The following is a 27,710-nucleotide window of genomic DNA, read 5'->3' on the forward strand; positions in this document are numbered from 1 at the left end:
GCGGGCAGCGCGGGCGGATCGCTCACCATCGCTGAGCTGGCCTGGTTCTGATCCAGGGAGGTGGGAGCTGTAACGTTCCCATTCCCTGGGCCTTGAGAGCATTTGTGTGAGACGTGTCCTGTAGAGTCTGGGAGGAGAGACGGAGTATTTTGAATCTTGAGTAACAGCTGTACAGTATTTTAAAGTTTAAATATAGTATCTAACAAACCAATTCAGGTTAATTACCTCAAAGATATAGAATCGCAACTATGAATTTAGCAGTGAAACGCAGAAGTAGAAAAATGTTAAGAGAATAATTTTAATTCAAATTTCCCTTAAAATCTTATTTGAGAGCCCAGCTATTTCTGACTCTAGCAGAGGCACTCTAGTTGATGATACGAAGTAGAACGGCAACATTTGTGCTAATCCCTTCCCCAGGGAGAGCGCTAAAGAAAGTGGCAGTGGTGGAGTCGGAAACGCAAGCGTGGCTTCTGATCAGCTGAGGGAGAGACGAGCTCAGTTCACATGGCAAATTTTGTAGTTTCTTTGAAAACCAGCTGAAGTTTTTAATTCTTCTAAAAGAAAATCAGGTCTTAAGGTTACGTTTATAACCAGCCTGCATCAGCTGAGTGGCCCTCCTACATGATCGCTGCCTCGAAGTGGTGCGGGTGCCGTACTTAGGCTTTGCAGTCACCAATCCAGGGGAAAGCGTTGCTGGGACTCCTGCTCAGCTGTTTCAGCCCTCGGTTTTATGGAAGCAGGGTCTCACCAAAGTGCAGCTGAACTCTGCTAATTGTATTCTGATTTAATGAACATTACACACTTGCCACTTATAGGGAATTCTTATCCGGCATGCTCTTTGTCTCTCTAGGCATTTAAAAAATCAAAGATATGGAAAGCAAGCACAATCTCATTTGATATAAAGTTTAAAGAACTGCATACGTGCATTTATTAATCATTTACACAATCATTTTTATACAGAGTATTATTTTTTTAAACAAAGTTAACTTTCTTTTGTTACCTTAGTGCATTCAGAAGGTAAAAAAGAGCTTGGTAAGACTGAGCTGTGAGGGAAATAGACGTTGCAGAAGAAATTGCATTATTACTTTCCATCATCTAGAAGGGATAGCTGAGGTTTAAATTGTCTGCAAGATTCTCTAAAAATATATTGGAGTTTTGTTTTTTTTTTAATGACCATATGTAGTTTTGTGTTATTTTTGAGAATATTTTTCTTTGTATACATTTCCATGTCTTTGTATAAAAACCGACTTCACCATATGCCCTGACTCTCTAGCTTATATAAACTATGGAGTAGAGTGTATGTGCTATGTGTATATTTTGTATTTTTCTTCAAAGATGCAGTGCCAACACCCTTCTGTATTTACAGTTCCAGGAATAGCCATCCAGTCTGTAAGAACATCTATGTAGTAGTGCATGAGACTTGTCATCTAGCAGCTAAACAAGCAAGCTGCTGTTTAAAGGGAAAGTTTTTGTGCTTTCGTGTTTGACGATGTAAGCACGAGAGTTGCAGATAATGCTTAATTGACTATCCGTTCTTAAAATGCCCTTCTTGGTTCGCTTTGAGAGATTTTATGTTTATTTCCTATAGGTTATATATCAAGTCACTGGATGGGCAGAAGGAGGGGGAGGAAGCTTTAGAGAGGCAGAAGTAGGCTGAATGGCGTGGTTTCATGCTCCAAACATTGAGCAGTGCAATTTCTTGCTGGTCGTCGACTGACACGAATGCAAGTGCAGGAGCAGTTTGTGACCTGTGGTGTTCCCCTCCCCATTGTTGTTTCAGTTTGAAATGATGGTTTTTTGGTTGAATTTTATTGGGGATATTTTTAACTTGGGACATAACGCTACAAGACACTCTTCAAAGCAGAAGTTGTTTATTTTTCCATTTTTTTTAGGCCACCTCCTGCAAAGATGTTCACTCCTGCTTTGCCTGGAGCTTCTGGGTGGCAGTGGTGGGGAAAGAACAGGGGGACTCATCGGCTGGGTGGTTCAAAACACAGTCAGAAAGCCAAAGTCATCACTGAGAGATTTTTACCATTTTTTATTTCCCAGTATCTTTCAACAGCCTCAGAAGTAACAAGAATAAAATGGACGCGTATGTTTTCAAAGGCATCTGCGTGACTTAAGAACACAAGTGCCATTGAGTTTCAGGAGGATTTGTGCTGTTTAGGACTTGTTTATATAGGAAAGTTACACCTTCTACACCGGTATAGTTCTACGGATGGATCACTTCATCTGGAATAACTGGCTTTTTGGTGTTAGTTTAACTTCTTCAAAACACTGTAAACTGAACCGCTGGCTCCTGAACTCTAGTCTATAGAATTACACTAAACAGTAAAATTTATGAATGAGTCGGTTCTGTGTGGTTATGCAAAGTGACTCAAAGAAATTCCACGACTGGGTAGTGGTCTCTTGGTCCTAACTATAAGAACCACTGAACTAAATAAAATAAAGACGTTCTTATTCCAAATTAAGGTTATCTGGGGAGTTGCAACTGCGCGTGTTTCAGGTTCATGCCTTTGTTTTTATTAAGGTAGCCCTCAGCTCACCAAGGATTTTTGAAATCCACTCAGAACTACTCTGCACCATTTACAGTGCAGAACTAGACCTAAAACTTATATGAAAATAGGAGGATAACAGTAATACCTAGCTGACGTGGAATATTTTAGATATTAAAGTGATTTTGAAAGATGAGCACACTTACCCCATCTTCTAATTGTAAAATTACAATATTGACTATATGGTTCTAAAGTTTTTAAGCAACAGCAACAGAAGAAGGTGCCATTATTCTGCACAGAATTCACCATTTATGGAGCTTGAGTTTTTTTATTATTTTTTTTAAATGCCCATAAAACAGATTTTCATGCTTATGGCTATTAAGAATTATAGGATGATCCTTAGTAAAAATTTGAATATCATTATTTTTTTTCCTAACAACTAAGACTTTTACACTGTGAAATAGTCTTCCCTGAAAAAAACTGACAAAGAGCAAAGCTCATCACTTAGATAAATTAAATGCCTTCCTCCCCATCACTAGCAGCTGTAACCAGTGATGATTTAGCTATCTATTTAACTATCTGGAGGCTTCCTCTCGTGGAAGCAGGTCACTTCAGTAGGGGTACAACCAGAGGGTGGGTTTGTTTGTTTCTTCAGAAGGACAAACACTGAGCGGATTAGTCGTGTCCTTGGCTGGAACCTGGGGTCTTCTCCAGGAGCTCCTCTCTTCTGCGCAGAACTGCACAGGTTGCCCATGTGGGAGTCTCATGTAAACAGGATTAATCCCCCTAACCAGGTTGCTCCTGCGGATGCTTCAGTACCCCCTGATGCTTCCCAGCTTTTCCTTCCAGAGTTAACACGCTGCGGTTTTCTTCTGGGGGAGCTGGGTTCAGGCTCCTGTTCTCCGCAGCTTTCACTTCTAGCTTTAATTCTCTGGGGGGCCAAACCCCCAGTTGTGATCTCTACTTTCCTTCTGTTCATTTTCTACAAGCTATCAAGTACCTCTGGTTGTAAATGAAGAGGAGGTTAGCATTTCCATGATTTCCAGACCCGGACTGCTGGACAGCTGCTAGTGTGTGTTTTTCTGCATAGATGGTTTTGGCAGCATTCAGATGTTTGAAAATGAAGACCTTACATTTTTGTGGCTGCAGTGTAGTCTCGGATATGCCACCACATTCTTATTATTAGCACTCTAAGAGCATTTAGAGACCACAGCCAAGATCAGTGTTTCACTATATAGACACCTGAACTTGTTTAACCTACAATTTTCCTTTTTTTGAAGTCAGTGCCAAAACTCACTGGTTTGAGAGGAGCTAAAATTTCACTCCCTATCTTGCAGAGTTTTAGTTTAAATAGCTAAAACAGATGAGTCATGGGAGACATGAATTACTGTCCTCATTCTGCAGAATTATTAAGCAACTGGCCACAGCTCAGAAGGCAGCTGGTGGCACGCCTGGAGGCTGGACCGGGACCAGCTCCTTCCCCCCTGGGGACATCCATCTTCTCTTGCAGGTCTACGTTAAAAACAGAGAGCTAACAAAAATCAAATCCCCCTTCATAGTTTTCATTAGGACACATAGAGAGGCTCAATATATTTAGGTATTTTTCTGCATGCTAAAAGCCTTCTGAGCTGTTTTTTAATAATTGAGAATGATATTGCTTAGAATATTCAGCAGATAAGTCCTGTTTTGTATAAAGCAACCTAATACTCTGATTCCCAAAAGAATGGCTTAAAATGCGTACATATATTTGTTATAGATACGTTAGTTACAGATTTTTTTAAAAGAAGTTTTATCTGTTTGTCGGTTGCTATTACATTTGGAGAGCAGGAAAAGGGAGGTACAAGAGAGTTACAGCAGAAACACTGCAGAGGTGCAAAGTAGCGACAGGCATGTCAGATGCCTGCGATACGCACATGCAGGGGTTTTGCGGTACGGAAATTGGTCCTGCTGGGGCTGCAAGGCTGTGTGACCACGACAGCTGCTTCACGCTTCTCTTGGCCTCTCCTGCCCTTTTTCCCAGGTGAGAGGCATTTGTCTCCAGCCGCCTCTCTTCTCAGCCTTGCCAGACCCTCACTCCTTTGTTCAGTTAGTCCAAGGCCTGTGCTGGTCTCCGGTCTCTATGGGAGGAGGGGAACACAGCTCCCTACCCAGCAGACTGTTAACCTTCGCCCTCCTCCACCCGTACCTGGGTCACATCTTCTGTTTGGGCCACTTGCCACCTGCAGGGGACACCGGTCCGGGAGGCTCCTGACCCTGCTGGTCCTCACTGCGGCTCTCACGCCGCCGTGCTCGGCCATCAGTGGCTGCCCCTTGATGACGAAGACCAGGGGTTATTCTGTTACGGGCTCACTACCCCAAGTTTTGGTTTGCTTGTGCTCCGCAGATAGGCACGTCTATGGAATTACACACTAAGCACCTTCTGTCAAAACAGCTCTGATCTGATCGTGATCATAACCCGAGCAGGATTCAGCTGCAGCCGACAGCCAGCACCTTCCCCACCTTCTGCCTGCCCACTACAGAAGCTGTGCAGACCACGCGGCCTCACAGCCGACAGTGCCGAAGCCCACTAGATATCAAAAAAGCAGAAGAAGCAGGTTTAAAATTAATAAAATGTGATACATAGAAAAGCCAAGATAGCAAGACAGCCATTTAAACAGTCAGTCTAAACAAGAGGTATGGAATTAAGAGTGGAGCAGGTTAACCACTGCTGTGTTTAATGTGGCAGATCCGGCACTGATACAATCCGGTTATATAAGAAATAATTTTGGCTGTTGTTTTTATAATTGTGTTTTTGATGTCGGTTCAAGAGAATGTTCAGTGTTAGTGAGAGAGCTGCAGGGGATTAGAAACCCTAGAGTCAAATTGCTCTTCTTTGGATGCCTAACTTTGCCTGCATTTGTACGGCGAAATAATACTTTTTATGGGATCAGCTGGCAGAGCTGAAAAAATTGGCATGCTATTGAGATCAGAGTTTGGCAATCAGTTTTGAAAATTGTATTTTTAAATCCAGTAGAGTGTTGTCACGGTTCTAATACTCTCGTTACTTAAGCTTTACCACCTGAAGGCTGAGCACAAGAGCTGCTTAACGCAGCCCTGTGAGTCTCCACACCTTCGATTTTACCCAAAAACTTTTGGATATTACAACCGGAATATAAAACATTACATTTGTTGCTATTATCATGGCTTACAGGAGGGGTATTTGATTAAAAATATGTATATGCAGCTGTGTTTTTATAACAGTAACTTTATACTTTGGGCATACATAAATGTATAGCAGTTATGAATATCTGCAAGCTCAGTTGCTGACAGGACTAATTTGGCTACTTTTGGTGACTCACAAAATTAGGATGCCAGGAAGGGAATAACTGAGAGAGTCAGTAAGGCTCCTGGTTTGCCTGTTTGTCCAGGTATCCACTTTAATTCCTTGTTTATATTTGGTACTATCAAAAATCTGGATTTCATTTTCCTGTCTTAGCTGGCAGTTATCCCTTTGCTCTGAAGCAATACTTCTTGTTTGCTATTTGCTACCATAAATGTATGTTGACATTTTGTATTTAAACACACTTTGTATGCCTATGCTAAAACCTCACTCGGGCTGGTTTCGCGATAGGCACAGAGTTAGTTTTAAACAAGAGTTATAAATCCATGTTCAGCCGCTGTTTGGGCTGCGGTTCCAGGATGATCAACTTGTGCGCACACGGAGCATTTCCAGTGATTTGATGGTTTTCAATGCCTCCCGGGAGAAACAGCTCTCGACATGCCTCTTTCAAAGCTTTGGGTCATCTTTGATCTACTCCTAAGCTATTGGCTCTCCCGTGACCACTAGATCAGACTCGTGGTTCCAGGTCTGCCTGCTGTGAACCCGTGACACCCTGAGAGAGCACAGTGAGCGCAGCAGCCTGGCCAGCCGCTACCCCGCCAGTTAGGTGCCACGACACCCAGCCTCCAGGGGAGCTGCCGGCACGGCGTGCTGCTGGCAGCATCCTGCACCCGGCGGGCAGGTCCCTCGGGATGCACGGGCTGCTCCATGGCACATGTCCTGCGGCACCAGGGCGCTGCACGGAGCACGAGCCAAAACCGCTGCGTCCCACCCTGTCCTCCCGGCGTGCGCAGGGCCCCTCTGCTCCCACCAAGAGTGGTCTTCTGGGCTGCTGGACTGCTCCCTTCAAATCACAGCTGCTCCTAGGTCTGCTCCTTGGTCCCTCAATGGTCACAATACACTCCTCCGGCGTATTACGGCAGCTACATGTATTTCATCACATTACTATGCATTGATTCCTGCTGTCATCCTAGGTCTTCCCAGCAGCTGACCACATTAACCTTTCAGAAGAATGGGTTGTCTCTGAACTTGCAGAAACAAAACAGTTGGTGTGGACAGCTAACGCATTGCTGTGGCTCTTGTGTTCTCTTAAGAATTCTCTCAAATCCCTCCAGTAACCAATTTCATGGCATCCGATGAAATACCAAGAGAGACGCAAAGCCTCCTTGGCTTCAGACACAGCGTGTGCTTCTGCCAGCCCACTATGGTCTGCTAAGTGGCGTTCTGTATTTATCCAGAGGATTTTATTTATCATCGATCACTATTCACGGTGATGTCTCCAATGTTAATTCAGATTTGCTACACAAAATTAACAATACTCGAGTTCTGTTAGTATAGCTGCTCCCCTGCTGGCCAGGCCCAGGCTGCAGCAGGGGCTGTAGGGTCCTGCTCTGCGGCCTGAGACCCCCCGTGGTACGGCCTCTCCAGCCCTTACGGTGACCGAGGTTAAAACGCCTGCCCGTGAAAACCGATTCAGAGATGGCAGAATATTCTGGACGAGCAGCTCAGCCCATTTTCGATAGCGCTCGGTCTGCTAAGTGCCAAGGTAAATCCCAGCACGGTGCTTGCGCTGCCGCCCTCGCAGCTGCCCCGCAGAGGGGCGGCCAGCTCCTGGGGCAGCTGCACCTCCTCTCTGGATTTGCTTTGGGGAAGCTCGCGTGGGCAGGGCATGATGAACATTGCTTTTTTCCGCCTACTTCTGTCTCAGAGTTTTACCTTTCTCTGCAATTGCTTTAAAATGTGAGAGCCCAGAGAACGCAAAGCAGCTCCGTATTTTGACGCCCTTTTCATGCTGTCTCGCAAGAGTGGATTCATTTTGCAGCAGGTCTTTTTTGTTTCCAGCGTCATAATCCATGCTATCTGCTGTGGTGGGGTTTGTTTGTTTGTTTGTTTTGTTTTGCTCTGTTCTGCTCCCCATCGGATGTGAATGAGCAGCGGTGCTGCCGAGAAGCGTTTTGGAAAGGTTTCTGTCCCACAAGGCCTGCCGCTGGCCACAGCCTGACCTCCCCTGCGATGGTTCACGCATTTCCTGTTTTCTGACCGTTTGCCACGGGGGAAAAAATTCTTATTTTTCCAAACTAGATTTTATTTTTGAAAACAGTTCAAATAATAAATAACAACCCATTAACCCAGCATGCTTTAATGCTCAGAATCTTAATATAAAGACTACAGAGAGCACAAACATAACATTAAAAAAATCGTGCACAGTTATTTATCCTGCCCAGCTCCTCTCCCCCATAGTGAATGCAAGCTGTCTCTTTAATAATGCAAAGGAGTAGTAAATTTCAAGCTGAGGATGGGCAATAACAAGGAGAGTTATTTCCACAATGCCCCAGTGTCAGCTGAGTGGCTTAGGAGCGCACCTTATTAGTTCTAACAGGCTGGTTAGCATTGGGTCACCTCTGCGGCTCGCTCCCCAGCAGGGTCACTCGTCTCCAGGCTATATTTGGGAGAGGGGGAAGGGAGGCAATATTTAGAGATTCTCTTATCTCCCAGCGTTTTTAGCGCTGTTTATTTTTATTTATCCCCCCTCGCTCCCTTTTATGCCTTGCCTTTCTCTTGCCCTCTCTCCCACCCGGTGTATCTTTGCAACCTGCATAAATTCTGTGCTGGGCAAACCCCTCCCCTGTGAGAGCAAATTAAAGCAGAAACCACGTAACCGGGGTTTTTCATCTGTATTTCTTTTCAGAAGAGAAATAATTCAAATTAATCAGGCTGTGTTTGTGTACGGACAAATAACAAAGTGCATTAGGAATTTTTAATGAAAGCAAGCCCAACATGGTTGCACTTCCAATTAAGCGTGGCTATAGCACCACTGTCCTAAATAAATGCACGTGTGTGTGTAGGAGCTGCACGCACGCACAGGGCTACGCTAAAACGCCACCTCTGTTTTTAGGGCCATAGAAATAGTTCTTAGGATTGGTCCTTTAAAGAAAGCTCACTGAGGCATCTTTTAAAATGAATGTTCATTTTTTCCTAACTGAAATGTATTAAAAGCTGCACATTATGGAAATGTACGTGCGGTTTTTTATATGTTCCTATCTCCATCAGCCCCTTCCCTCCCCCTCCCCCACCCGCCAGTTCCCATCCAAAAATGAATGCAAAGAAATACTATTAGGCTGTCTGGTTATGTATTTTTTATGAGGCCATACAAGACACTGCCTGACCTCGTGCAGCTCATGTTATAACCACATTGAAGATGCTTTTCATTTGGGTTCTGCTTTTCAGCCTGGATGACCTCTATTAAATAAAAAAAAAAAAGAAAAAAATGGCCTAATATGTGACCCCTGGGACTAGTCGCTTCAAGGATTACATTTAATTCATATGATAATATTGAAATATAATGTTTCTGTCTCTAATGTTTTGGATGTTTTTTCTTTCTTCTTTATTTCAGGGACCCTTTGAGTCTTGTCAAAGAATTTTTTTCCCTTTTTTTTTTTTATTTAATCAGTTTTGGGTGGAGGACGAGTAACTCATGCTCGGTGGCCAGATTCTTAAAAATCACCTTTCTTCCTTTGGAAACCAGGCGTGAATACAAAGGACCACGTTTCCCACTCTCTTTGAAGGAGGAGAGAAACAAAGGCAGAGAAATTATTTTTTATAAGAAAGCGTGCCTACCAAGATCTCGTCAAAATAAAGAAGCACTCTTTGTTTTGGCGTTTGCTTAACCAGTTGGTAGCCACTGACCTGCTTTCCTCGTCCCCGCTCAGCCCCGTGCAACTTGGTGGCGGGAGCAGGAGCAGAGCTCCCGTTAACTCCTTCGCTCTCCCCGGCTCCTATTGTCTGCCCTCCACCGCCGCAGCCCCGTACAGTGGCAAACGCACATGGAGTTACTGTACAAGCGCACACGCAAACACCGCTCCTGCGCTAGCTTCCGTAGCCCCTGCATCAGAGAGAGCGGCTCCCGCTGCTGCGGCGTGTGATCTAACATCCAGCGTTCCTGATGGACACCGCATATTTCAGGGGTTTATAACTTCTCCATAAAAATGTACGCTGGGATGAAACACGACTCGCGACGGTTCAGCTTAGGAGCAAATCTGCCTTTGCCAATTGCAAAAATAAATTTGACCGTTCCTAAATATTCTGTGTGCAAAAAAAAAAATATCTTTAATAAAGTGCATTTTTTTCCCGACCCTCTCACTGAAATCATGTTGTGAGGTGTACAGTGGAACTCAGCAATCAGTCAGCAATCAGATCTAAGACCTTGCACAGGGGAGCAACGAAGCCCTTAATCATTCATGGTAATGACACGTTTGTAAAAAAGTGCCACGTGTACGCACCGCGTATTTGCAGCAAACATTTAATGCAAGGTTGTTAAAAAGTGGACGCGATCCACGGAGTGGTGGCGTGCTTGGTGCAAGGGATCCGAGCTCCTTGGAGGAACCAGGCAGGCTGGGGGCAGATCCTGTGCCGCCCGGGCTAACAAAAGCTGTGCCTTTCAGAACAATAGGCCTGTGCTCCTGGTCACCCTCTCCGTAAACACGGGGACGCCACTTTGGTGTATTTGCAAGGGGATGCACAATTTTGTTTCCCCCCCTTCTTTTCCCGCTCTCGTTAGAGCTGTGCGATATGGAAATTAATTTGTGCAGAAGTGCTCCTCGGTACCGGCCCCGTTGCAGGGAAGCAGCCCCAGCCAGCACCGTGGGGCTAAGGCTGGACCTGGATGCTCAACCATTGTGCGAGCTATCGCAAACAGTGCGGCGCGCTACATAAAACCTCGCGCTCCTCGGGTGTCTGTGCACACGGAGGAACAACAGGGCAGGTTAGGGATGGAGTTCCCACGTTAACTCCGAATGCCGTTGCGTTTATTTGCGTCATAGGCTGAGCCTCGACACTTTTTGGCGAAAATCTAATTAGCGACATGTACGTTGCCCTGCGCGCGCGTGTATTACATGTATATGCATGCTGGCGTTTTGTATAGGATATTAAAAAAAAATATAGAGGCTTTTGGCTCCCTTTTGTAAGGCATTAAGCTGTGACCCTCCCCTCCTCTTTTCCCTCCCCCTGTAGCCCTAGACTTCACGATGCCCTGACTGCTAGCTTAACATGGAGTTGTCTTTTTTATTTTTTTTTATAAACCCAGTCACAACACCGAGAGAGGAGGAGGAGGAAGGGAGAGGAAGGGAAAACTAAAAACCCTGAAGGATGGTTCTCAAAAATTCTAGCGGAACCAGGGGGAATTCCTCGGAGAGCGGGAGCCAGCCGGCGGAGGTAAGGCAGTTTGCGCGAACCCTTTCTTCCCTCTCCCCTCTCTGCCTCCCGCTCCCTTTTTGGTTATAAATCGCCGTTTCTCTGCGGAGCAGGGAGGGAAGGAAGGTGGGTGGGGAAGACACCTTAACTTCTTGCCTGCTTAAGCAATCTGGGAACGGAGCTCATGTGAATATGCAAATGGGCGCGGGGCTGCGCCGTGACACGTGCGCGCTCCCCTCCCTCCTCCCGGCGCCGCGGCCGCTCCTCGCCGCGCGCTGCCTCCGCGCTCCGTGGGGGCGCCGGGGCCGCGCGGGGGCCGCGTGGGGGCCGCGCGTGGGGGCGCGGGGCCGGGGGCTGCGGCCGCGTGTCCGCGGGAGGCGCGAGGGCCGGGTCGCGCGTGGGCACGGACGGCCCCGGGGGGGGGGGGGTTGCGGGCAGGGCCGGGCCCAGGGCGGTGCGGAGCGGCCCCCGCTGCCCCCCGCCGGGGCGGGGGCCCGGCCGCGGCTCCTCGTGGGTACGACGGCGGCGGCGATCGCAGCCCCCGGTGCTGGCAGGAGCGGGGCTGCGGCACGGCCCCGGGGCGGGGGGGGGAGCCCCGGCAGAAGGGCCGCGTGTGCCGGGGGGGCAGCCCCGAGCTGGGACCCGCGGGGCGGGCGGGGGGCACCCGGGTGTCAGCGCAGCTCCGTGCTCACTGCGGGCGTGCGACAGCACAGGGGGAGAGACGGGAAAGGCGGTTTTGTTGTTAAAAGGAAATCTTTTATTGGAGGGACGTTTTAGGAATTTACAGTCAGTGAAATTTAATTTTATCCTTTGCCTTTTGCTTTATCCACATTTTAATAAAACGGCCATAAAGAATAAAAATACCACGGCGGTTGCTGAACAAAGCAGATCGCGGGCGGGCGGCCGTGGGGCTGAATGCGATTTAAGAACCGAGGCTGTGCTCTCATCCTGCCCGTGGGCTCAGCAGGGGCCTGAGGGTGTGTGCAGGGCAGTTCGCAGGGGGAGAGCGGTTCAGATGGCATTACGCACCCATTCGCTGCGGGATTAATATTTCATACTCGGCAGACACAAACTTTCTGCTGTTTTTGTTGTTGTTGTTGTTCTGTGTTTGCTTACCTGCTAATTTGGGTGCGCCCGGTAAGGTCTGTGTTCGTACACAGTTATTGTAGAGCGAGGGAAGCTGCCGCAGACCCTCAGTGCTGCTGGCGATGCCTGCCGGCAGCCCCGGTGCCGCAAATGACCACTCACAAGTCTGCAGAACGTCACTAACGTTAATTCACTGAAAAAAAAAAAGAAAAAAAAGCACCTCTATTAGTTTTTCTTAGGTATTACCAGGGACTTTAAAAGGATATACTAATGGGATAACTGTATTCACTAGATTAATAAATAAATAGAAAATCCCTAATTCTTCCAAGGGGTGGGGCCGGGGGAAGTGGATGAAAGTGACTCACGGTTAACTGAATAAAAATCCTGCGTTGAAACTGCCTGATTGATCATACTGTAGTGCACTAAGAGACAACAAGACAACTGAAAGTCGAGGAGGGAAAAGGCAGGAGCACCAAGACAAGAAGCGCAGTACAACCCTATTGCGGCGATCCGCAGGGTAAATCCACCTGTCCGTACGGCCTGGCTTCCTAAACGATGGCCAGGCCCCCCCCTCTTTCATTTCTGTGCCACCGAAGCACCGTGCTTGCCTCGAGTTCTTAGCAGTCTCAACTTTTAAAGCGTGGTGCTGACACGTGCTGTGTTTTCACCTCATCCTTGGCGTCTCGGCGCTGTCTGGGCACCAGTGCCCAGCCGTGGGCCTGGCCTGGCACGCGTTGGCCGCGGGCGCTGCATCCCGGCTGCGGTGGCAGCGGTCCTCGTGCCCAGCCCGGGCCGGTGGCACGTGCTCGGGGTGGCCAGGAGCCACCGCTGGTGCTCACTCACGTGGCGGGGGAGCATGGGCAGCAGTGCTCTCGCTCCGTTGGCAAGGCGTCGAGGCCGGGCGGCCTCGGCCCCCATGGCGGAGGAGCCCCTGCTGCCCCGTGGCCGGGAGCGGCGGTGCTGGGGAGCGCGCGCACGGCTTCTGCTCGCCTCCGTCCTCCGTGCCAATAAAGAAGAAAGGCAGGGATGAGGATTGTTGCTATTGATCTGCCCAAGGGGATCATTAGGCATCAGTATCAATCTACAAATCAGTGGGCCTGTGTTACTTGCTTGGGCAGTCATTGCCAATTTGTTCCTATTAGATGGCCGAGCCCGGAGGTGTTTGATGAGCAGATTGGGTCTTTATCTCGGCACTGGAGAGCACGCAGGCTTGCAGAGAGACAGGGCAGCTTCGGAGCGTTTCTGTTGTTTGTTTGTTTTCTTCTGCTGAAATCTGGCTGCCTTTTTACTGCGCTGTAAAGAATTTGTACGGGCTGAATATGTTTCTGGTTTATATATAGTTTTTCATATCATCATATTAAACATATTGAGAGTTAAGGAGAAACTATTTTAAAATAATCCACTCTATTTTATTTGGTATGTTTACCAGCAGCACGCTCTATAAAAATACATATTCATGCCAGATTCTTTTGTTATCCTTCCCAGGTCAGACCGAACACTAGGAACACAAACAATTTTTCTTTTGCTATCCCAGTGCCCGCTCCTAGGGATTTATCTAGTTACTGTTGGTGAGGTGACCATTCCTGCAATATTTCCCTCTGTGATTTAATTAAATAAGCCATGAATTAAAGCTTGCTGATAAGATTTTATTTTTAAGCATTATTTACATTTATTTTCTGACAATAGTCCTGACTTTTTGTATGTATCAATTTGATAGTAATCCTTTTCTGAGGATGGCTATGCAGAGTGTTTTAGAACGGTCTCCCTCATCTGCATATTTTCCTTATTTTATTTTATTTATTTAATTATTTTATTTTATTTTATTCATATTATGCAAAATGAATGAACAACAGAATTATACAATTATAGAAGAATGTAATTTAATGCCAAAAGATGGATTGAAACAGTTTATATGCTGACATTAGTGCCTTGTTATTTCGTGCAAACCTTGATTTTCAACTGTTTCGTTTCGCTCCTGACATGAGCATCGTGCAGTTTAAACATCTGTCCAGCCGTTAAAGACCCTATTGATGCTTGGTTATTGGATTTCTAATTTTCAGGTTTTGTCAGGGGGTTTAGGAGACTATATGAGTGTTTATAATTTCTAATGAGTTTAATCTGTAATTTGTGCCTATTACCTGTGACTGTCAAATCACTTTCCCAGTATTCGGTCTGTACAAATTGAAAATAAAGAAATATGGGCTTCTAAATAACCTAAAATATTTGTCATATCTTTTATGTACAAATATATGTGCGGTAAACAGAACTATACATTCTTATTCTGTTTGAAGATCAAGAATGATTTTAATCCTGCATATCTGCTGCAATCACAATATATTATCTAAATCCAAATTTCTTTGAGGACTTCTTGGATATATGTCGCTATTTCAATTGAGATAAAATAGTGTATGTTTTAGGCCACTGCAAGGCTGATTATTGCTGCATGATTAGTATTTGTCAAATTCCATCCTTTTTTTTTTTTTTTTTCCTGAGACAATTCAGCTCCTCCACATCTAGGGGAGAATTCACCTCATTCTGTCTGACAAGTGTTCTGCTGTTGAGCAGTCGATCACGTCTATGTAAACATACATCTGCTTGCTGTATGAGTTTTGGAAGCAGAACAGTTTTAATTTATCATAAACTTCATATAACTCATTAGCTTTCATCTTTACGTCACATGTATAGAAATGAGTTTGGAGCGTACTCAGAGGGTTTTTTTCTTAGGAGTTTGCTGTACAAATATTTATGGACATTTTCCTTTGTAGTACAGATTCCAGTTGAAACAGCTATCATGCGATTAACAGCAGATTTCGACTTAAGGAAAAGGTTGCCAAAAGCTATTGTTTATTTAGTCGTATGGCATTTTGCATTGAAATTTGTTTTGCTACTATTTGTAAAAATACACGACTCTCCTGGGAGGAGAGAGATCAGGCTTTTTCCTATGCTCTGGTAAGGAGGGGAAAAAAGGCTCCCAGAAAATTAAATATAAGTCTGTTTGTATGTATGAGCATAACTTTATAATCACTGCATATTCTGACTATTTTCAGTGAATGAGGTCTGTTGTTGCCCATTCAGAAAACACATATATGGAGATTTTATTGTGTTTTTTTGTTTTAAGGATAATAATTTGTCTCTGAGTTCCCCTTGTTTATGTTTCTGTCTATATCTCTTTCCTCTTCCGTGTTTTATTTAGTAAGGCTTCATCTGTGAAATTTCTCCATGAAACAATTGATACATTCTCAGCACGCTGTGGCGAGTGAAAAAAAGCCCTTAGATTAATGGTCAGTGTCTCATACACACAAATTTGTGTTACGATACTACAGAGAAGCTGCGAATTACTGACAAGATCTAGAATAATTCCTAATGCTGTCGAAGGCTTCATTTTCTCCTCCGCATGATGGATGAGGCATAAGAAGTGCTTTCTGAGATCGTTAATGTGCATCATTCTGTTAAGTGTTATTAAAGTCCGTCTGTCTTAGGCAGCAGAAACAATATCTTATCCCTTATTTTGTCTCTCTCCCTGCTAAACTACAACTGCAGATCCTGTCTTTTACTAATGTGGCCTTTTGTTGGTGCTCTTCTTTTAATGGCTAGTTTATACCGGAGCATTTAGGTTGGTTTTAGGATTGTATTTTCCCTTTTAATCAAAATATTGGCTTGTTACATGGGAAAGTGCACATGATTTCAAGATTATACTATCTGTAACCTGTAGATAATAAGAAAGATACGGAGGATCTATGCCAAATGTTATATTTAAGCTTAGAAAATACGGGCAAACTTTGATGCGGAGCCTGTGCCTGTGCTACGGGGCAGGTTGGCCGTGCAGTCCTGCCCGACGCAGCTGGGATCGAGCAGAACGCCTTGAAACCGAGGAGAAAATGGTGTGGAAGCACGCGGAGCCCTTCCCCTCCCGACCTGACTGCGGGGCGTGCGGCTCGGCGTGTAAAATAATGCTGGGGACTAGTCAGGCACTCCGCTCGTCTTGCAGGGGACGAGGCGTTCAGAAACCTGGGAGCAGAGCGGCTGCGGCTTCGCGCTCGCTCGGGGGCCTTCGCCCCACGGCCGCCTCCTGGGCACCCCACGTGCGGCCGGGCCTCGCGCGGGCTGGGGGCGGGCGGAGCAGGGAGGTGGCCAGGTACCGGGCCCAGATGGATCGCGTTAAATCAAAGGCAATTTCAGCCAAACAGAAGAATGCACTTTAAAGGTTTTTAACCTTTCTTAAGAGCCAATTTTTCCTTAAGCCCTGTGATAATAAAATACAATATAATTTATAGAGCGCTTTCCACGGGTATGCATTCCTCTCTCTCTCTCTTTTTTTTCCTTTTTTTTTCTTTTTGGTACAGTCAGATAAAATGTATCCAACAACTGGGATGATAATCAAGAAAAAACAAAACGCAACTGATCATAAAGACATTTAGAAATGTAACATTCCTTTTAAAAGAGATTCAGACATAGTTGGAAAGCCTCACTTATATACTTTTAATAGAATTACAGAAGTGTGATGCACAGCTGGTAAAAGCTCAGTCATCCACAGCACAGCTAGTTTTTGAGTATTTAATTTTATATTTGAATAATTTTCCAGATCAGGCTATAATCATGAATGTCATATAAAAAGATTTTTTTCATAAATTACATTATTTCACAGATGTGCAAATACTTCTGTGAAAAAAATTACATTGATCAGTTTTTAATACCCCCCTGTCTCACCCTTCAGTCAAAAGAAAAAATAGCTTTTTTCCCATCTTTGTCTTCAGAAAGGTGCTAGATTGTAAACATCTGAAGGAAATGAAAGGGGGTTGGCCAGTCCACCCCAAATTCTTTCCAGATTTTCATTCCTTTCACCAGCAGCCTTCTGTTCTTAGAGGAGAGGGAGGAACAGCAAAAGAAAGAGAGAGAAGATGTCTCTGTTTCTTATTAAAATTTAAAGTGAACGGCATTGCTGTATTTTGCTAATTTCCAATCTGCTAATTCGCGGGGCGCTTCGCAGGCAGCAGCGGTGCCGGCACGGCGTGGCCCCGCGCTTCGCGGCCGCGAGCGCTGGCGGGCGGCTGGGGTCGGCTCTGGGGGGAAGCCAGCAGGACACAAGCCATCTTCGTGCTGGCTTTGCTTTGCTTTCCAAAGAAGAGCTTGTGCTCATTAGGTTGTTTCCCTCAAGACATATAAAGTTGTGTATATTTTTCTAATAAGAAGGCGGCTCCTTGGTCAGGAATAAGCTTGGCCCCAGGCGCGTGCACGGCGTGCCGGGGCTGTGCCATCGTGCGCCCAGGTGGCACCGGGCTGGGGCTGCTGGCCAGAGGCAGGTGCCTGTGCACGAGGACCGGGGTTTAATTAAAACTTCCGCGCACTTTTCTTTTTGTCTGTTCTAGACGTTGAATCGAGGCATAGATAATTATGCAAAGCGTATTATTACATGGAGAATATCTGATTGTATTGTATATTGTTGTGAATGGAAAAGTTTGCCGTAATGTTTAATTCATGGGTGACAATTAAGATAAATGCGTATTTCAAAGCTTTCTCATGCGATATACTGTTTAGTTACAAATTTAAGAGAAAAGAAGGCTAAAAATAACTCTACAAAAAATAGAACAAGGTGTTATACTCTGGCTGTTTGGTATTAAATCAGAGTTGCCTGCTCAGTTTTTCAGGAAATTTAAGTACCAGATGCACTTGGAGAAAGCAATCTAAACATCAGAGTTTATTTTCAATATGCAAGTGGTATAAAAATATGCAAACCCTGATCATAGTGCTATGGAAACTACTCCACAAAAATGTGGAACGAAAGCTGTTACTGTAAGTGTGGTTCATGTATTGTAACAGCTGTGACAGCCTGATGCAGTTTAACACTTGTTCAATTACAAGAAAATATTCAAAAGGAAGCTTGATTTAAATAAGATTTGTAGCAATCATCTCTCAAATTTACAAAATAAACCTGGGACAAACAATATTGCCCGAATGCTTCACTCAGAATCGGGTTCTGAGTCGACTCCGGGCGATGGAATTGTTTCTCCCCCCTCTCTCCAGCTCCAAAAGCATTTTTCAGGGCTTATGTTACAGTTATTTGCAGATTATTTTAGGTCTGTGTTCTTTTATATCCACTTAGCAACTTGCAAGGAATATTTCAGGGGCAGACCATACTTCACATGCATCCTTTTTGGGGAGCAGGAGGAATGGGTGTGGTGGATTTAAAAGCGATTATGTATTTATGACAGATGGTTTTCGGTTTATGCAAGACAGCCTGTATAGACACCAACACAGGGACAACCGTTCTGGGAATTTGGACACATATCATTAGGCGCTTTCTGTTAATCAAATGCAAGAAATATAGTAAATTTATTTTTATATGTGACCTGTGGAACAAACATGGCCAGTGGACATTAAACATCATAGTTCTTAAAAGGAACTATGTATTATTATATAATAATAATACATATCTTATATAATATATGTTATATTTTCAGTTTAATTTCTCAGATTTCTTACAAGTTGTATTGATTATCAAGATTTTGAGAATAATAACTATTAAAATCATCGTCCCACATAAATTTTAGTTATTTACTGTAGCTTATAAGTATCACGAAATGACCTTTTTCTGGCTTCATAAAATCAGAGACTTAATATAATTTAGGATCTCAAAGTGTAAGTTCCTTGATTCATTTATCATTTTGTACTGAAATTTGTTTAGTCTAGATAGAAGTCCTACTCTACTTTTCCTACTAGCAAAATATGCTTTGTGCATTGGAAACCAGAAGACCTTTGTGCCATTTCTTTTTCTTTTAAGCTTGACCAAAAGTAGTCATTATAGACTTCTTCATAAAAACCCAGACTTTATAAATAAAGGCTGTTGACTGACTCTGATGGAAGTTCCATGCCCAGAACGAAGACAGCGTATGACCCGTCTTACTAATTTTTCAGAATCGCAAAGTGTGTTAATATATAATACATGTTGAATTAGTGGTAGGTTTTGACTGTATCCCAGGCAACTCCTTTATGAATGTAATTAAATATATAGTTTTAATAGCGTCAAGGGGAATTAAGTTCTGAATTGTTATATAAAGAATGTTTATAAATATATATATAGATTATATATATAGCTGAAAGCAGAAGGCTATACAACAATTTATTTTTAAATTTCTACTGTAGTCAGTATGAGTGATTTCGAATGGGATCCGAGAATCTCCAAGCTGAAGCTCTCATCTTCTAAGGAATTTCAGTTACCTGGAATAAAATGTTGCCTTCGAAATTATTGACATAATAGTGCCCTTGGGAACTCCACAGCAGTCAAAGCGAAATCCAACAATAAATCCAGGGGCCACCTGGATAACTACCATTAAAGGCTTTTTCAGTGGAAAAAACTTTTTAAAAGCTTAATTCTTCCTAAATGTAAAGTTCAGTGATCATGTTTCTATATAGCTTTCATAGCTAGGTGTTTTACTTCCCTTTGTTTAAACAACTTTTCAAAGCATATTTGACAGCAAAAATATTGTGCTTTCCGGTGGTGACATCACTAATTTACCCCTACTTTCATTGAAACTGAGTCAACAAAGATTTTCAGGCATAGCCAACCTTGGCAGCGCTAATAACTCAAAGTAGTTAGCAACGAGTATTGGAAGCTTACGGCACAATAACAGATAAAGCACTGTGCTTTGCATTTTTTTAAATGAACGAGTCATTATAAATAAGATCTTGCTTATGTGTTAATCCTGCGCAGTGGGCTTTGCACAGAGACCTCCTCCTCTGCTGGCGTCCCTTCCCGGGGACGGCGCCTTCGGCCTCACGGCTGCTGAAATCGACGGCAGATTTGTCTCAGCGGCTGCGTTCGAGCCTTGCTCCTTACACAGAAATCCCATTGAAGTCAATTGAATTTTGAGCAGAAACTGAAGGTAGAATGTGCCTGAAAAAATGAAAAGAGCAAAATTGATAGACTTAACAGCTGGTAGACTTTGGCAACTGAAAGACGGTAAAAGGTTACACCACTTAGAACCATTATTTTGCTCGCTTACTGCTGTAAATCAGGATTAATTTCATTGAACTCAGATGTATTGAAATGGTATAAACAAGATAAAAACTGGACCCCAAAGTGCGGGCCTTTCTGGGGTGGTTGTTTGAACTCCACCTGCGGATAACGGAGCAGAAAATCAGCTGGCTCTTGCTGGAAGGTTCCCGGCCGGCCACCGGCCAGCCCCGGTACGGGGCAGGGACAGCCCCAGGGGCTCGCTCTGCTCCCAGAGACTGCTCCAGAAACGATGCTGCAGGGCCACGAAGCAGGGCAGCTTTTCAAAAAGCAGCGTAAAGCCCCGCTTTAACCCTAAGACCATTGACCTGATCATTAGGGATTATTTACATATGCTTTTTTCCATTAAAAACAAAACAAAACGAAACACCACAAACAAAGACTGTCTGTGACCATCATGGTTTCTAATGTATACAAGTGGACTGGCAAAACAGCTTGGCTTTGAAAGCTGAATGTAGAAGTATCAAAGAATTTTCATGTCTATGTGACAAACCGAACAGAGTGTTCATCTGCTCTGCAGCTCATCCATTATGGGAATGAGATGTGAAAATAGTTTCTTGTTTCTTTGAGATAGCAGCAGACCGCACAAGCAGCATTACTTTAAAAATGCTGGATCGAGTTCGTATAGATTTATTCTGAATGAGAGAATATGTGTGGTCCAGCTCAATTACAGCCCCCCCCCCCGCCCCAGCATTTTTAGGTGTGTGTGTGTGGTGCAATAGAGGTGTTTGACTTACACATCGTAGCATGGTACCGGGGAGGAGATCTCAAAAAGGTAGCAGCGATGGGTCAGTCAAGAAGCATTTAAGCTTAGCTTTTTTAATTTCCTTCAAGCATACATGAAAACAACTTGAAACCATTATTTTACGTGTGCAGTTAGTTTATGCGATTACATGTTTCTAATCATGATTTTATTCTTCCCTTATTATCTCCCGCTTTTCCCCCCGCCCTCTTGTTCTCTCTCGCTTTAAGTGACTCTGTGAGATCGTAGGGGCAGGATGTCTTGCTGTTTGTCTGAGCACTGCCTGGACATCTCCAGTGGTTTTCATTATAACGCATATGTGCATTACACATACATGTATATGTATACGTAAAAATAATATATTGTGATGGCTTCCATTTCTCCAGAACTCCCAAGTCATTTTGAAATGTATAAAAAAGGTAACATCTGCCTTTAAATTAAAAATATTAAGGAATAAACAATAACCCCCCACACCTTTGGAAATTTTATAGCAATGTAACTTATCAAAATTTAAAAAAAGAAAAAGGAGACAAGAATAAAATGTTTTAATTTTCTTTTAAAAATAGTTAACATTAGCTATCTGCTATGATTTCCACCTATAGATCAATATATTAACAAGGATACTATAGACCACATTAAAAATATTTTTATTGAAATTTATATAAAAATTAATTCTATTTCAGTGTGTATTTACACACGGCCGTTCTGTAGATTTCCTGGCGTGATGCTTGAAAGACAAACCTTTTTGCTAGCATTCAGGCTTTCACTGAATTTGCCATATTCTAAGTTGATATGTAATATACATTTTGAAGTAGTTTTACAGGCGTATGATATTTACTTCATAATTTTTCAATAGGCTTCCAATTTTGAACAGTCTCTACTTTTCATATATAATGAACGATAGTTTTAACCATTCCCAGTTATTTGTACTGGTTTTAATCTTGAAAATGAGGTTTGTGTATCTTGTCTTTTTTGTTTATTTACCTTACCATTCTCTTATCTCCCAGATCCTTTTTTTTTTTTCAGTTGCATTTATTTTAAAATGCATTTTTTTTTTCCTTTTAGTATAATTCTGTTGATGAGACTTTTTTTTTTTTTTAGTGCAAGTATAAAAAGAACTTGTTTTGCTGTTGCCCCCAAACCGCTTTTATGCAGTAATACATGTGATTAAATGTAGGAGCCATCACTGATATTAGGGGAGTTGTTTTGTCTGCAAAGACCCGTCATGAAAATGTATCCTGATAGAAATCCTATTTGCATTGAAAATGCAGACCTCTCATTAGGAAGTCCTGACTCCAATGAACTTAGCCATAGGGACAGAAACGCGTTTAGTACGGCCTGACCTTAAAACGCCTGGCTTTTGTGACACTGTTTGGCAGTCAGAGGACAAAGGGACTCTCCCAATCCAGTTACGGTTCCAAAATTTTCTGTTCCTGCATTCGGGCATGGGAACAAGCTGCCGTTGTTTTTATTCCCTATAATGAACAGGGGAAGTTCTGCATTGTAGATACAGGTTGAAAGTATTTCAGAAACAATTTTTATTTATAGGTCACCATTTTTCTGAAAGCTTCTGTGTGTTTTTGAGGAAGAAGCAGGTTTGCTGCTCAAGACAAGGAATGCGGGTGTTGAGTACGGGGTGTAACGTACGGGGTACTGCGTTAGCTCCTGGAATAACTACAGCCTAAGCCTGTTTCTGTCCCTTCTGCAGCTTGCTGCCTACCACCTCCCCCTGCTTTGCACAGCCAAGCCTCTCACAGCCCTGTGACCTGCTTTTTCTTGCTCAGCTGTGCTGGTAAGAGGAGACAATCAGCCATGTAGGCTCTCGTGGAGCAGCTCGGGGAGCCCACCTCTAACCCAACCTAGCCCACCTCCGTTCTAACCTAGCCCACCCGCAGCCCAACCTGGGCCACCTCCAGCCCAGCCTAACCCATCTCCAGCTCCGTCAGCCCACCATGTGGTGGTCCTCACATGCTCCTCTTCATTTCAACCCTCTCCTGTGCTGTCTGTGGTGGCTCTGCTCTGACCCTGGCCTCAGTGCTGGAGCCTGGCCAGCTTCCCTGCTTGCTGGTGTCTGGCTGGAGGATACGTGGAAGCAGTAGATGGGAAGCAAGAGGTCAGTTGAGGCCATGGATGGTGTCAGTGGCGTTCCTGGCACAGAAAACTGAGCAGGATCTGGGCTGTGGCACTCAGCTACTTGTCCCATGGACCTGTAGTATTATGGCGGGGCAAAGAAAGGGATGGGCTGAGCCCGGGTGAGTAGCTGATGCTGGATTTGTGAGTAGCTGCTCTTACAATTTCCCACCTTTAAAGTAATGATAGATTCCCCCCCTTGTTATTCTCTGTCTTGTGTGCCATGGCCATACGTGTTCAGGAGATGATGTGCCTTGTGTCGGCATCCGGTGCTCTGCATGGCGGGGGCTGGAGTGGGCTTGGGCTCCCTTGTAAAACAAATAACAACACGGGAGGCGAAAAGCACAGGAGTCACTTAGGAACACGAGAGCTGCCCGGTTTCAAAGGACGTGGATTCCTGTATTACTGCGGTGCTGCTGGAAGCAGCACCCTGGAGTGGCACCGGGCAACGCACCTGGGATCCGCTTGTTTCTGGGCCCATGCCATGAGGGGTCGGGGGCTGCTGGTGCTGCAAAGCTCCAGTGCCAACCCCAGGCAGGGGCCACGTGCTGGGCATTGGCACCGGGGGAGACCCCGGGGCAGCAGGGCTGCCCACCCATCCCGTCCCATCATGTCCTGTCCCGTCCCATCCCATCCCACCCGCCCTGTCCTGGGATCCATCTGCAGGGACCTTGCGGCTGGTGGTGGCCACTGGTGCTGGTGGTGGTGCTGGTGGTGGTGCTGGTGGTGGTGCTGGTGGTGGTGCTGGTGCTCCTTGTGGCAGTGCTGCTGCTGGTGGTGCTGGTGCAGGGGTGCTGGTGTTGGCGCTGCCGGTGCTGCGGTCTCCGCGTGCTGTTAACTTGCTCCTCAGCAGCTGGCGGGAGCTGAGGAGAGGCTTTGGCTGGAAATTAGGAAGGAAAATGCTGGGAGGAGATTGCAGAAGTAGCACATAATGAGCTATAAAAGGAACTGATGTTTCAGTGACAATTTTTTTTTTCTTTTTGTTCGGTGCCGAATGTTGGATTGGGCATTTTTCCAGTTAATTTTCCAGCCTTTTGAAATACAGGCTCTTTAGTGGAATTTTAACTTTTCTCTCCCAGTAGATGGCAATGTAGTCTGCCCAGTGAGCAGTGAGAAACTGCTAACCTGTAATACACACTATCTCATTTTTCCTGGGTATTTTGCTCCTTTTTTTTTTTTTTTCCCTCATCATTAAATACCAACTGGCTGTTATAAATAAGAATCCTGCTTTTTCCTAGCTGCTCGCTATTCTGGAAGGACCTGATGTCTTCTAACGTTTTGCTTTAGCTAAGTTAAATATCTCCTTTAAACGTGGAGCTACATTGTGATTCAGCTTAAATAAACATATATGGAAATGTGATGAACTTCCAAAACACAAGAGATACCTTTTGTCTTATTTAAGTATGCTTCCAGTCACAACTTCTCAAACTTCTGCCTAGGTAGCACATTCAAAATTCAAATTATTTTGGTGGCTTTTGCATTCAAAAAGTGATTTTCATAACAATATCCCTAAAACCTCACGAGCATTTATATTAAAATAATCTTCCTCAAGGAATGTAAGGAAACTAAATTTCTACCAGAAAAATAGAGGTGGTTGGCAAAAAAATTTAATATAATATTAATTGTAATTGTGTGTGGTTACACAAATTTGGCTTTAAGAAGAGAAAGGCAGATTTTGTGTGTGTGTGTGTGTATGGTGTACTGGATTTCTGCTGGGGGTGGTGGATATTCTAGCATTTATATTTCTGCCTCAAATATTTGTGTTTGTTTTTCACGGGCTTTGTTAATACCTAAGGGAACCATTAATGCAGCCGAAATAACACGAGATCTGATGTTCTCATGGCATTTTAGTGTTTCAATTCCTAGATGGAAATATCATGAGAACACCAGATCTCGCGTTATTTTGGCCCCATAAATAGCTCCCCTGGGATTTTTTAAAAAGCCCATAAAATACATAAACACAAATATGGAGATATTCAGGTTTCTGCAGAACTTGCATGCACAGCCTTCTTTCTATTGAAGACATCAGTCAGCAGCTTTACTTACCTCCAAGCTGATTTGTCTTTGTCATTGAATGAAACTACTCTTTCTCTCTCAAAACTGACGTTAGAATACTGGACCCATGTAGGTAATTGTGATTATGTAGGAGAAAATTCTGGATTACTTATACAGCCAGAATATTTTTCCTAATCTGCTATTTCTAATAGGACTGTTTTATTTTTATAAACAAATTATTATACATGTATTTATTTTTGTTTTAACTATAATATTCATTGTATATTTAGTTGTAGCTAGTTAATTATTTAATCAAGTAAATGGTTTCTTTGGCTCTTAGCTAAAACAAGATAACATCCCAGTGTTGGGATTAAGTTTTCATCTGTATCAACTGGCTTAAAAATACTGAACTTGATTCCTTTTGAATTAACTGAGTCTTATTTTATTTTTTTTTTCAATATCACCTATCACCATAGTAACCACTAGCTGTCAGTTCAGTTTCTGACATTTTTCTCATTTGGTAAGATTTCAGAATTGCCATCCTCCCTGCCAACATGTCATGAACAAGAAAAAAAAAAATTGCATGAAAAATCTAATGGGTGTCTGGTCTGATTGTCCTCACTCGTGGCAGGAAAGACAAAAACTGATGAATTGTGAAATGTATTCAGAGGGATTCAAGAAAAGCAAGTGTCTAGGACCCCCTCCTCACCAACACCTCCTCGTTTTCATCTTGTTATGCTTGATGCACCATACATGCTTGCCCTGACACTTGGGTTTGTAGAAATTTAAGATTAACAGTTTTTACATTCACCTTGCTGATCCCTGTTTTTTAAAGTCGTCATTAAAAATAAAGTTAGCAGAGCTTGTATTTAGCAGTATTTCCCAGTCATTGATGAGATTTTAGCACCTTCAAATTTGCAACAAAACACTGCCGATCTCTGAAGTCAACAGACAATTCTGTACATTTTTACATTTGTGTTATGTATTTCTATATTTTAAATGCATTTGAAAGAAATCATTAAACAGGTCAGTAAATACTGAAGAGAAAAGCAAATTCTGTGTTACTCACTGAGCTGGTATTACATTAATGTGGAAAAGGACAGTAAATAGCAAAATTGTCCTTTTTATTTCTTCAATTGTTTTAACAGAAGAAAAAAAATGTAAATTTAAGAAAAATTCTGATTGTGTTCAGCAAGGAATGCATGTGCTTTCTGAATGAGAAAAATAGTAGTGAGATACCTGATTGCCAGTAGTACAGAAAGAATAGGAGAGAAAGTACTTGTTTACTTCTGGTAAAGCAAACAAAATCTACAGTAAAAACGTAGGGATTTATAACGTGCTTTTTTCAGGGATTTTATATCAACATACACACACATACATGTAATAAGTACATTCTGTTTCCATAGGTCTAAAACAAATACACCCATCTGTCTATATACATGTATAAAAAGAGAGTACCTTAGATGTGTTTTCAGAGGTTTTGTTTTGGGCTATATCAATCTATTTTTTTTTTCTGACTGTCTATGAATTCAGGCTCAGCAGCAGGAACTCATTTCAGAAACATAAAACTGATTTGATAAGCAGCTGCAGTGTTCAGTTCCCTTTTACTAACGGGTGGACAACCCCACGATTTTCAGAGCTCAGCTCAGAACTGTTTGTGTTTCAAATTTCACATTCTGTGACTACAGCATCTCAAAAAACAGGCAAAACTAAATGAAAATAATTGAAACAATACTAGAGCATTGTAACCGTTTAAGAACATTTTTAGGAATTTTTATTTGTAAGTATAGGTGCTCAGTGATCCTACATTTATATGTAATAGGAATAAAAGCACAGTGAATGTAGCTCTTTCCAAGGAAAAATACATTCACATTATAAAATCCAAGCCTGATTATTTGTACGTTTTTTTCTCTACAAAATTGTAGATTAAGCTTTTCAAACTACATATTTCTGATTTTTAAAATACGGCTAAGAAACATCATCAAAATAGCATGCTGAGGGTGAGCATGCTGCACCTCCTGTGCTGGTGTGCAGAGATGTATGTGCTCTTATATAAAAGCACACGTTTGTGTGCGAGGGTGCAGGGTATATTTAAATTAAATGGATTTCTTGGTCTAACTTTTTTTTTTTTTTTAATTAGACATTCCAGATACAGATAATGTTTAAATGTTTCCTTGATTTTAAAATTACAGAAACATAATTCTTAGAAATAACTTGAAAATGATAATTTTTTACTGTATATTTTAGACATGTATTGTATAAGCTGTTTTTTTTTTAAATAGTTATATAAATGTAGCTCATGAAATTAATACACTGGGAAAGTGTAACTCTTTTAATGATAAATAATATTGTTTTATATAATATTTGAAAATAAACGGTGTAAACAAAATGCACCTTAATGTCTCTATGGTTTATAAGATTTATAACAATAATCAGCAAACCACTGTAACATTGTTTGCACCTTGTGTGCCCTAAAGCCATTGGATCACTCAGTTAATTGTATAAATTCCATGCACTATGGAAAATCATGATGTATCATTTATATTCAGCTATGTCAGGTATATAAATATTAAAATATATTGGCCAAAAATGGCTGATTATCCCTCAAACATTTCATGATAAATCTTATCTTTTTATGGTGGTGGTAGTGCTGAGGGTGGGGATGGGGGGGAGTGGACTAAATATTTCATGTTATTTGGAAATATTCTTTAAACAACCTAGATATATTATTAATGTTTTACA

General features: G+C 43.1%; 1 protein-coding gene across 5 annotated transcripts in view; it reads left to right on the forward strand.

The window, feature by feature from the left end:
• The window catches only part of ZFHX3 (zinc finger homeobox 3), a 623,242-nt gene that overhangs the window by 96,816 nt on the left and 498,716 nt on the right, over positions 1-27,710 (forward strand). For all 5 annotated transcript variants that reach the window (XM_083851816.1, XM_083851809.1, XM_083851814.1 and 2 more), the window contains exon 2: positions 10,898-11,025. The gene's annotated coding sequence lies outside the window, so the exon portion shown is untranslated. The remainder of the gene's footprint in view (positions 1-10,897; positions 11,026-27,710) is intronic.

Source organism: Anser anser (assembly GCF_964211835.1).
Source record: "Anser anser genome assembly, chromosome: 11".
NCBI lineage: Eukaryota > Metazoa > Chordata > Aves > Anseriformes > Anatidae > Anser > Anser anser.